Here is a 12109-nt window from a genome sequence, read left to right as displayed (position 1 = left end):
CCGCGGCCCGCCCCCCCCCCCTTCCCGTCCTTCAGCCGGGAGGGAGCCTGCATGCCTGTCTAGACCGATCTATCACAGGCACACCAACAACACCCGCGAGAGCGCGGAGACCCTGCCCAGGTCCCCCCGGCTCGCACGGTTCCCGACGGGCAGAACCCGAGGAGCATGACCGCGCCGGGGGGGTGGGGGGGGGGCGCCTACGGGCGCGGGCCGCCCCGAGCGCACCGCGGGTCCTCGCCGGCCCTGGCCCCGGTCCCCGGCGCTCCCGCCAGCCCGGCTGCCGGGGCAGTCACAGCTCTGCGCGCTGGGCAGTCCTATTTTTATCTTGTCTAATCCCAAACTGGGCGGGGAGCACAGGCGTCGTGCTTAGAGAACAAGAGATAGGCGAGGGAGGCGGGGAGGAGCAGCCAGGCAGCGACGCGAGCAGGAGCGAGTTAAAGACACAGTCGAGGCGATCGAGAGCAGGAAGAAAGAGCGGGCTGCGCGGGCCTCGCGGCGCTGCACGCAACGCGCAGCCCGGCGAAGTTACACGCTCGCCTCTCCGCCACCCCTCGCCGCTAGTCCCTCCCCACTTCCCAGCGGCGCTCTCCGAAGCTCGGGCCGCGGGGGCCCCGGCCTGTGTGGGAGGCAGAGGCCCGGCCGGCCCTGCAAAGGGCTGGGGAGAATCGCTAATGAGCTGTGCGGCCCATTGATCCGGAGAACACTTCCTAATTAACTCTCAGTCACCTACTGGTGACAGCGCCTCAAAGGACAGCGCTGGGGCCGTGCGAGCCCCAGCCCCGACCTGCCCGCCAAGCGCCTGGCGCCCGAACCCCGAGCGCTCCCCTAACTACCCCAGGCAATCTCGGCGAGCGGCGGCGGCTACCCGCACACTGAAGGCTAGCCTCGCATTAAACCTGGACGGCATATTAATCACCGCCATCTCACCCCCCCGCTTCCTCCACGCGGTGAAATCATGCCCAAAATAAACACGAGAACCGACACTGCAAAGCCCAGACCAGATAACAGGTCGGGGGTGGAGTGGGAAGGGTCGAAAAGCAAACGTATTCTCCAAGTGCCCACGTACAGAAGTCTCCGAGGCCGACAATTAAAATGCCTTCCACACAAGCAATTTCGCTGGCAAAACCGAATCCAACACCTCGTAAGGATTGATTTCGGCCCGCGGTGTCCGTTTCCAGTGCCACAGGAAGTGTCAGAGGGCCAGAAATACCCAACTCTGTCTGCGTTCGCCACCCACTACCTTCTGGGGTGGGCCATTTCCTCCCTGTTTTCACTTCCAGGCCGATTTTAAGGGTTCTTCGACAAGAGGCTACCCCTGGCACCGAATATCACTACCCCTCCCCTCCCCTCCAAAAAAAAAGAAAAAAAGAAAGAAAGAAAAGAAAAAAGAAAAAAAGAAATTAAAAAAAAAGAAAAGAAAAAAAAACCAGCCAAGACCATGAGCTGTCTGGTCTAGACACAGAGAGGCTGTGAGAATACCTATTTGAAGCGCGCCGGTTTCTTTTTAAGGTTTGTTTTTAAATACACATAACCCTCCCCCTTCCTTCGCTCTTCAATTCCCCCAACCCCCACCCCTTCAGACGCCGGCGGCGCGCGCCCTCGCGCGCAGGCACTCACAGCCTCTAGCTGGAGATCGCGGACTTTCTGGAAAAGATTCATTAACAGCAAATTAAGCCTCGCCCGGCCTCGGCCTACACGCGGCCAGACTCCGTCGTCTCAGGGACCCGAGGAAGTGCCCACTCGAAAGTGCGAGCGGCGGGAAGCCCGCCGAGACCACGCGTGCCTTGAGCCGCCCTACTCCGCTCACGGCGCCCCAGGGCTTGCTTGGTAAACAGCAGGCGCACGTCGCCGCCGCCCCGAGCCCCCGAGTTGGCAGAGGCTCTGCAGCGCAGCGGCCCGCCGGCTCTGAGCGCGGGCCCCGTGGCGCGGCGGCGCCTTCCTCGCCTGGCCCTCCCCGCCTCGGCCGAGGATCGCGCCCGGGTGCGCAAGTTCCTCTTCGCCCTCAGCCTCTGCGCCGCACGCCCTCCGAGTGGGACCAACTTCCTCCCCCCGCAGACACGCACACGCCCAACCAGCTTCCCCACCAGACTCCCCGCTGCCCTGTGGAGGGCCCAGGTCTCCCCCACCCCCGCCCGCACCCTCCCTTCCCGCCGCCGCCCCCGCACATTCTACCCCCGCCTCCGGGGGCTCACAACTTAAAACCTACCAGGCAACGTCCGGGAGGGAGCCGCGGATTAGAATTTCAGAAGAACGTTTAAAAACAAAGCATCTGACCTGGCGGGCGGACGGGCCGACGGGCCGAGTCGGAACCCCTCGCACTGCTCGATTTCCTAGTAGTTTCTTCTTCTTCTTCTTCTTTTTTTTTTTTAATCCACGTGATTCGCGCTTTGGGGCAAGCCAAGAAAAAACCCGGGACTCCCCTCCCGACTTGCGCGGCGGCGGCGGCAGGTCGAGCTCGGCTCGGCCCGGGGCGCCCGCCACACACCCTCGCGCACGCACACGCCGTCGTTCCACTAGGAGGAACGACAGTCCCCTGGCGAGGCGAGGCGAGGCGGCGGCGGCTGGGGGTTTTTACAGTTCTTTCCCGAGTCGAAAAAGAAAGCAGACGGGAACCCGCCGCCCTCCCCTTCCTGCTCGCGAGCTAACGCCGAGCCGAGCTTCCCAGCTTCCAGCCCAGCTGCCCCCCCCCCCCCCGTCTCCCGCGCCCGACTCGCGGCGCTCAGCGGCGACCGCGCTCCCGCGCACAGACACACACAGGCTGCAAACTTCCACTCGGCGAACTCCCTGCTCTCCTCCCAGCCCCCCGGGAGGCCGGCAGGCCCCCCGCCGCGCCCCTCCCTCCCCGATGCCCACGCGGGGCCGCTTAGGCTGGCTGCATTTTTAATAACTTACAGCTAGGAGATAAAAACGAAAGCGAGCCAAGCAGCCAAAGGGAAGCGCAAGGCGAAAGCTTCGAGCTCCGCGGGGTACGGGAGAGTCGGAGGAGCAACCCGCTGCGGGCGGGGGCCCCGAGGGAGGGGGCCGACTGCAGCCCGCGGCGCGCCCGCCCGCCGCCCGCGCGGCCTCCCCGGGGAAAGGTGTTCCGAGCACTGACCTGAAATCCCCGGCCGGGGAGTGAGCTGGGAGCCTGCGATTCGGCGCTTTGAAGTTTTCCCCCCGAGCAGAGTCGGGGCGGCGAGGAGGAGCGAGGGGCGGATGGCTGGGTGGGGAGAGGTGTGCGGGGTTGGAGGAAAGTGGGGTGGCGACGTTAGCGAGCGGAGAGGGAGCCGGGCCGGGGAAGCGCGGCGAGCAGCAAAGTTTGCCGTCCCCGGCTGCCCGCAGCCCGCTCGCGGCGCCGCGCTCGCTCGTCTCCCTCGCCGTCTGCTGCCAGCCGGCTGCCCTCGGGGTCGGCCCCGCCGAGGGGTGGGCTCTGGGCCGGGTGGGGGCGGGGCGGGGCGGGCTCAAAGACTCCGGGCAGGTGGCGACAGCCCCGCGCGATCCTCCGGGCTCCCGCGGCTGGGCCGGGTTCGGCCGGGCTCAGCAGCTCCCGCGCCGCCGCTGCTGCCGCCCGCGCTCGGGCAGGAGCCCCAGCGCCATGTTGACGGATCGCCGCGAGCGCCCGATCGGGCTGGGTGTGTGTGTGTGTGAGTGTGTGTGTGTGTGTGAGAGAGAGAGAGAGAGAGAGAGTGTGTGTGTGTGTGTGCGCGAGTGTGTTGGCCAAGTCGTCCCTGCGCGGCGACAGCGCGGCTTGGGCTCCCCGCCCGGCGACTCGCGGGCTCCCCCTCCGCCGCCGCCGCCCGCCTCGCTCCCGCTCTCGGTCGCGGTCTGGGCTCCGGCGCGTCTCCCCCGCAGGCGCCGAGCTCGGCCCGCGTTCAGCGAGGAGCGTAGCTCTGCCTCACCTTGCCGCTCTGCAGAGCTGCTTTCGAAGAACGGCCCAAAGTATTGCTGTCCTGGTATCGGGCAGCCAGGAAGTCCTCTTCCTCCTCCCCCTCCCTCCGGCCGCCCTCCTCCCGCCCCAGCAGCCGCCTCCCCTCCCCCCGCAGGCGCAGCGCTCGGGCGACAGCCGCCCGCCCGCCGCCGCCGCCTCCAGCTCTCGCAAGTTTGAGCTCCCCCAGCCTCCACTCACCCTCCGCTGCGGCGCCTCGGCGGTAGGGTTATGGAGGGGTGATTCCCCGGGAAAGGTTTGCCCGAGTTTCCCCGGCCGTCATCGATTCCTGCCCCGGCGCGTTTCGCCTCTCTGGGTCCGAAGCCCGGACCACTTGGGTGGCTCCCCCCAACCCCTTGCCCTCCCCTCCCCCGCTCGGACCGAGTTGGCCGCGCACACCCGGTCCTGCCGCGCGTCCTGGGCGAGCCAGAGACCGGCTCGGGCGGCGGCGGCGAGGGCGGCCCGTTGATCCCGAGCCGAGGGGATGGGGGGCGGCGGGGGCGGCTCTCGCAGCCGCGCACCGAGACTCCCCTCGCTACCCAGAAGGCCAGTGGAGGACCGCAATTACCATAAAGCGCCTCGCACTCCGCGCAGCCAAAGCTGTCAAACCCCGGCGGCAGCCGCCGCTGCCTCCTCTCGCCACCAGCGCTGCGCTCTCCGGCTCGCGCGTCCCCTCCGAGACCCAGCAGAGCCTGGCGAGTGCGCGGCGGCGCCCACCCTCGCTCTGGGTCGCCCTTTCCTCCGGGAGGAGCCCTTGCCCATTCTGGTGTCTAGAGCTACCTGAAAACCCCGCGCCGGGCCCCGGTGGCCATTCCGCCCGAACTCCGCACCCGAGTTCCCCGGACGTTTCAATTGTGTGGGAATTGTTTGGAGACGCGGGGGGCGGGGGGGGGGGTTGGGGGGTGGGGAAGGTGGCCGGCGGGGCCCAAGGAAGCGGGGGGGGGGAGGTAGGGGAGCGGAGATCCGCCAGAATTCCTCCCGGTTCGCGGGCATTTCATCGTCTGCACCTCAGATGGTCGGAGGCTCTGTCCTGGCCCCTCACCCCGGCCTCGGGAGATTATCTCCCGCGTTTTATTTTCCTTGGCAGGGAGCAACTTTTGGCTTACACCGTTCGCCCCATAAATTTCCACTCGGTAACGTCGTGCTGATCGGTGCTCGGCGGCGGCGTACAGCCTGCGCCCGCAGTTCAATTCAATTGACACGTATTGAGCTTCTCCAGCGCACCCGGCGCGGCGCTGGCCGCGGGGGGAGGGCGGGGGCCGGCGGGTGGGAGGGGGAGGCGGAGAGGCGAGGTTCCGGCCTCCCCGGAGCGCAGAGCCTCTAGGGCGAGCCGTGAAGCCCCAATTCGTGAAGCTGGCGGGAAGGGTGGGAGTGGGGGAGGGGTGTTCCGACCTAGCCGCACCCAGACCGCGGGGCCCGGACCTCGAGGCAAAAGGTGATCCTACTGGGCTCTTCGCTAGAGTCCTTTTATGCCGGGGGTGGGGGAAGTCTCTTTCTGCCTAAGGACAAGATGGTGCAGGCTCGATGAAGAACATCAATCCGAAATGGAGGTAGCTTGCAAATCCACACGGAAAGTTTTAAAATATCCTGGAGTGTCTCCATGCCAAAAATAATCAAAAGCATCTCAAGTTGATTACGAAGTCAAGGTCAAGGCCAAAATCAGCGCTAGCTAGCAGATCCCTTTTAAAAATTAGACTTAATACTGGCTGCGGGACTGGTGTTAGGTGCGATGTTATTTATGCTGTTTTAGTTCTCGGTACATAGTTATAAAAAGAGCCCTTTTCAAAGCAGAAGTGAAACATCTCTACCGTTTGAAACCCGAAACTTCGGGCAGAATTAAATCTTCATGCTCCAGAGCTGCTCATAACAACCGATGTGAAAGACAGGCAGGCAAGTGCCCCGGAGAACAGTGCCCAGCCCCGCTGGGCCGCCACCACTTCCAGGGCCCGCGCCTGCATAATGGAATGCACGCCTTTTTCTTCCCAGTCTTTCTGGAGGTGGATGGCTCTGAAAGCTAACCCACAGATTTTTTTAATCTCCGGTAACAAGCAGAAAGACACCTGGACTATTATGCTGTAAAGCTATTTTTTATAAAGACATTTTAGGGCCAGACATTAAAAGTTATTAGACTGAACGCATGCGAGTTACAGACACAGCTGGAGAAAAGGCCTCTGGTTGTGTGTTGTAGCAACATTTCTTTTTGAAGCGACTCCTTTTATTCAAAACAAGTCTAAAATAACCGGGAAGGCTGAAGTTGGGTATTTGTGGGGAAACTCTCTGAACGTGGCTCCAGGCGAGGAGGCCGCTATGCCACTGTGGGCCGCTCAGGAGAGCTGGCCTGGGCGAGCGTGGAGCCGTGCCAGGCTCTTCCGGCTCGGTTAGGCCGCCGCAGAGCCCCTGGCGCGGTGCCCGGCCACCTTCTCTCCCCTTCCCATGCCTCCCCAACTCTCCCCCCCCCCCCCAGGCACAGGCTTTTCCCGGAGTTAAGAGTCGCATGTAACCGTCCAGAACTTTTGGAAAATCCAGGAACTTAGTGAGAAACGGAGCCTGCTGCCTCTCAGAATCCTGTGGCCCCCGGCGGCTGCTGACAAAGGGGCCTGTTTGTCTAACTTTAAAAGTCCTAGAGTTAAAATGAATTGGGGGGGGGGGTTGCAGAGCTGTAAATGCGAGGGGGCCTCGAGGAGGGCTGACTGTGGGGGAAATTTGATGCTGGAGACAAACAGGCCAGTACACTCGCCTTTGACGTAATCTGCAGGGTTCACCCCCTCCCCACACACTTTTTTAAGGAGCCGGCCTCCATGGTATACCCGCTTGGGCTGGTGGGATTAAAGGGTTTCGTTTCCATCTCTGAGGGATACATTTTCCAACTCTGTGGGATTTTAAAAATATCTTATTAAGGGAGTCCTAAGAGGCATGAGTGTGTGTGTGGGGAGGGTGGTTCGTGACTCACGGGGAATTAAAATGTGAGATTTTCCGGAGGTGCTCTGAGGCAGGGGAGGGGTAAGGAGTTTACACCTATTGGCCCGGTTAGTTGGAATTGGTCCAGGGAGGAGGAGAAGGAGAAAGCTCACGAAGGGCAGTCCCATCCTGCGTCCCCGTTCAGGAGGGGACTCCGAGCGCTGGGGACGCCTCGGAGCCTGTGGAGCCTTTCTGGGCTCCCTCCTCCCCTCCCCTCCCATGAGTCCCCCGGGAGCTGACCTGGGGGTCAGGCCGCTATACCCAGCACTCACCAAGGGGAGGATTTCAATGAAAGCAGAGGAGGAGGCGGAGAGAGCCAGCGAGTGAGTGCAAAGGAGAGGAGGCAGCACAGGCAGTGGAGAAATAAAGAAACAGGCTCGGAATCAGGAGAGGTGCGGGGCTACCCTCTCAGACCTCTGCTGCAGATTCTATCCAGGCTCTGCAACCTCAGGGAACAGGCCTGGAGCCCGGCCACCCTCTTCGGTCCACACTGACTGTGCGAGACCTGTCATGGCCTCTTCCACACCTTCAACCACCGCCCAGACCCGGTGGAAGGGGGGTGGGGAAAGGCCAAGCATCCCGTGGGGAGGTCCTCACCTGTTATTTGGCGGACCCTGGGGTTCCAGCATGGTGGGTGCGGTGCGTTTGGAACATATGTGTAGGGTCTAAATCACACTGTTCAGTAGACCTCTGATGACGCTCTTCAGAGGCTGTTTTCACATTTATGACACTGATTACCGGGCTAGGTGGCATTTGGGTGATCATGGACAATGTATTTTTACTTGCTCTGGTGTGAGCTAGCCTATTCACGTTACACATGTGAAACCATACGCGAACACCGTACCAAACTGGTTGCTTTGTACAAAGGACTCTGGGCTACGCAGTGGCACTGGAGTCACTAGCCTGCCCCCTCGGAGCACAGGGCATCCTTGTTCCAGGGTTATCTGGAAACACCTAAAGGTAGCTGCTTTCCAGGACAGAAGGCTGCTTAGACTGAGTGGTCGCTAGGTTGAAGACGTCTGCTCTTTCAGCCTAGCCTCGGAGGGGTTATTGGGCGTTTGAGGGAGAGTCCAAGAGGCAGGCAGGCGTGATGGTACCAACGCCTTTTGGAGTTTCTGGTCTGGGCTCCAACAGCGTCAGGCTCTGAGTTCCTCAAACCCAGGCACCAGTGAGTGAGCTGAGGCTTAGTTCGCACCGAGGGGCTCGCTGGGTAAATGGGTAGCAGCCTAATGAGCATAAATAGGGGCGGCTTCAGGGAGGCCCGGTCTTGCGCCCCACCTGGCCCCTGCTTAGCCCTGGAAGCTGCCGCTCAGGCCGGATGCTCCTGCAGATAAACCCAGACGCCACGTCCTGCCCTGGCTGCTTATTTAGCAAGGCGCCTTTGGCTCATACTTTACCCGGCCGGGGGTGGGGGCCAGTGAGTGGGAACCCTGGGGTGAGGGGACAGACCTCTCCACTCCAACCACTCGCTTGCAGAACCAACAGGCTGGCTTTCCTCCCCAGCCATTTTGGATCCAGCTTCCCTCCTCCACTCCCCGAGGTGTGTGTGGGGGAGGGGGGGACCCTGCAGAAACGCATCACCCTGAGCCCGAGCCCCTTTGCAGGCTGGGCTGGGGGACTGGAGGGATCTGGAAGGCTCCATCAGCCCCTCTCCCAGGGCAGAACGGGAGCACGGCCCAGCAGATGGAAGTGCGGCCCTGAGCTCTCTAAAAACCTCTGAGGCCCTCGCAAAGTCGGGCGCAGAGGTGAGTGGCAGGGAGGTGGTTGCCTGGGGAAGGTCAGCCAGGAGCAAAGCTCGGGGGCAGCGCGACGCTGGGGATTCCACGCGGCCTCATCCAAGGCACGTTTTTTACCCGCTCCGTTCCCCCTCCGGCCCACTCTGCTCCGCCTGCGCCCCTAGGGGCCCCCTCCCCATCCCTGCGACCCCAGTGCGTTAGCAGCGGCGCAGCCCCTGGCCGCGAGTGCGGGGGGAGGGGGGCGCAGGGTGGTTTGTGTTGCGAGGCCTGACAGAACCTTCTGTGTGCGGCGGAGGGAGGAGGCTAATGCATAATGCACAGCGCCTAGGAAGCCCGGCCATTAGCGGCCTGTCGGTGACACAGACAAACGACTGAGAGAGAGGGAGGGAGATCCAGCTCGCTCTGGAGTTTAAATATACCAGCGTGGAGGGGAAACGCCATGATTTAAAAGTGTGTGTTTGCAGACACTCGCATATATTTTAATGATTTCCAGCAGGCCAGGCGTCCCAGCCTTGCATCCCCCTCCTCAAAAGGGGGATGTATACCAGGAGGAGGAACCGGGGCAGAGTGAGAGGCCTCAACCCGAGACCCACCGCCAGCCTTTGAGACACGAAGGGAAGGAGAGGTTGGTGAACGCAGCGTGGGGAAGGCAAGGCCTAGGGAAGCCACACGATCCAAGGCCATCTCCAGATTTTTTTTTTTTTTTTTTTTTTTAAATCTGGCCATGAAGCCTTCCATCCCGGACTGGACCCTCTCCGTTGTACTGGAAAGGCCTGGGGTGGGGATGGGGGAATACATCCTGCCACCCTTGCTTCCCCCCCAGGAGCCCACATTTTTGAATCTTCCTTTTCCACTGACAATCCAGAGACCTCCTTCCTCCCCGTTTAACACACCAGTGTTTTTTAGCAATTAAGGCGAGAAGGGGGTGGGGATAAAGATAAGCCAATTTTTTTTTTCCGCCATGCAAGTGTGAAAGATAAGATAACGCTAAGCTGGGGCAAAGCGGCTGCTTACAACCTCCCCTCAGCGATTTTGATCGGTCACTTCTTATCTCGCAAAAATGCTCCTTTCGAAAACTGCATCAAAAAAAGAAAAAGGCCGAAGGAAAGCATTTTCATTTGGAAGTGACATTTAAAGCCCACCTCCTCTACACCAGCAACCACCCCCTTCCCCATCCTTGGGGCTCCACAGGAAAAGTCGCACTCTACTACAGGGATTCAAGCTTTTCCGTGTGTGTTGGGGGTGGGGGGCAGGATTACTAAAGTAATTAGGCTGAATAAAACCACGGATACGTGATGAGGATTTATCCTGCATCCAACCTCAGGCTCGCAGCTGCGTATTCTTCTCTTAGTTACTGTCCAGTGTTTACGTTTCACCATCGCGCTCGCGTGTTGAAACTAAACAGGTAGTTATATTTGGGAGGGTCATATAACTATGTCAACACGAAGCGGTTGTTAATGCGAAATAATCAGAAACTCTGCTGGGCGTTGCAGGCCCCTGTAAAGGAAGGAAAAGGCATCAAGCGCCCCAGAAACCGGAGAACTCTCGGCCGGACCGGACTCTCGGGGAGTTTTCTAAAACCCTCCTCACCCCTCCCCGCCCCCCTCCCCCCGCACAAATACATCACGCAGGGGTTTCCGGAAGACTTTGTATTTGTTTACGAAGGTTTCGGTATTGAACTCCAGGCCCGCAGGGCGGCCTGTAAACTCCCCCCAGCCCAGTCGCCGGCTCCAGATTGCAAACATCAAGGCGGGCGCCCCAGACCGAGTTGATGAGCCTCCGTGCCCACCTCCGGCTTAGAGCTCCAAGGCTCCCACCTCTTCACCCCCCGGCCCCCATTCCGGGTTCGCACCTCGCCGCCGGGCGCACAGCTAGTCCGCCCCCTCCGGCCCAGGCTGCGCGACCTAAAGCCCGGGGCCAGCCGCGGCCGGATTGTCCCCCGGGGAGCCGAAACCGCCGAGCGGGGAAACCCCTCCTCTCGCCCTTCCCCGAAAAGCCTGGCCGCGGCGTAGGCGCCGAGCGAGCGGGCATCCGCTGACAGCCGGGCCTCACGTAAGGCCCACACGCGTCCCATTAGTCAGCCTGAGTTCCCCTCGGGCGAGCCGTCTGGCGCGGCCCCAAGGCCGGGCGCGGGCGGGGAGGGGTGCGGGGCCGCCGCGAGCGGGGGACGGGGCGGGGGCGCGGGCTCTGCGGGACCCGGCCGGGCTCGGTTCCGCGTTCCTGGGCCCGCGGGTAAGCTGAGCCGCCGGGGCAGGCCGCTCCCTGGCTGGCGCCGAGGCGCCGAGCTGCGCTTCACGTGCCCGCCATATCAGCGGCCGCGGCGGCGGCGGCGAGGAGAGGGGGCAGGGAGGCGCGCCGCAGCTTCCGCGGGGTCTCCAGCCCCCGCCTCCCCCTCCGCGCCGGGGGCTGGGCCGGGACCACCCCGCAGCCCCCGGCCCCGCGCGAGCCGAGAGCGGCGCCGCCAGACACCGAGAGGCTCCTAGGGCGCCGCTCCGAGAGCTGCGCGGAGGCAGCAGCCAGGGGAGGGTGCTCCTCGCGGCCGCCCCGGGAACTTCCCAGCCGCCCCGCCGCCGCCGCCGCCGCAGTCACCGGGACCGGAAGCCCGCGCGCCGCCCCGAGCGGCCTCTGCCGGCCCCCAGGGTTGTTCCAGACGAGCGCTGGCCGCGCGTCACCGTCCATCCCTCCTGGCCCCAGGCGGCCGCCCTAGCCCGGGGACATCCCCAATTAAGCCCGGAGGACCCTTCTCGCGGTCCAGCGAGACCTCCTTCTGTGACCGCCATAAGAGCCCCACCACCGCCACCGCCACGACCCATCCACCCACCTTCCCCGCCCCCGTCCCAGTCTCAGCCCCGCAGCTGGGACGGGAGGGGCGCGGAGCCTCCACTCCGGCCGGGCAGGAACACCTGCTCCCGGGGCCCTGCAGCTGGGCGCGTGGTGCCGGGAGAGGCTGCCTACTGTTGTGTGCAGAGATCGCAGAGGAGAACACGGAGCTCCGAAGCTCTGGGCCAGGCGCAGCCGCGTCTCGGCCGCCCCCATCTCCCACCCCTTCTGTGCGATCAAGCTCGAAGCCTGGGGACTCGGGTCTCCTGGGGATCGAAGGGCCTCCACCCCTCGGATCCGACTTTTGGCCCTAAGAGGTCGTTCGCAAAACAGATGGGGCAAAACCTGTTTTGGGAGCCATCCCGGTGACCGCCCCCGCTCTCCAAACCAGGCACACTCATCTCCCCTCCGCCTCGATTCTAGCCTCCGGCGGGGGACGAGAGTAGGTCATGGCGGCACCGGCAACTGCCCCCCACCCGCCACGAAGGGGCTGGCGTGGGGTTCGGACTTTGCCACTCTGTGTGGGGAGGGCCGATGCATCTTCTCCGTGCCCGGAGGAGATCGGGCGGCCGAGATGACCTGCGCTGCTCGCCCTGCCTCACCCCTCCCTCCCCCGTCCCGCCCTCCCCGGCGCTCCTGGCCCAGGGCCCGGCCGGGGAAGGCGTTGTTTTGCCAGCGGGGGCCGAGCGAG

This window comes from Hyaena hyaena, unplaced genomic scaffold (assembly GCF_003009895.1).
Source record: "Hyaena hyaena isolate Hyena2069 unplaced genomic scaffold, ASM300989v1 scaffold_12, whole genome shotgun sequence".
Lineage (NCBI taxonomy): Eukaryota > Metazoa > Chordata > Mammalia > Carnivora > Hyaenidae > Hyaena > Hyaena hyaena.
The sequence above is the reverse complement of the archived record's forward strand: the minus strand, read 5'-3'. Positions refer to the sequence as shown.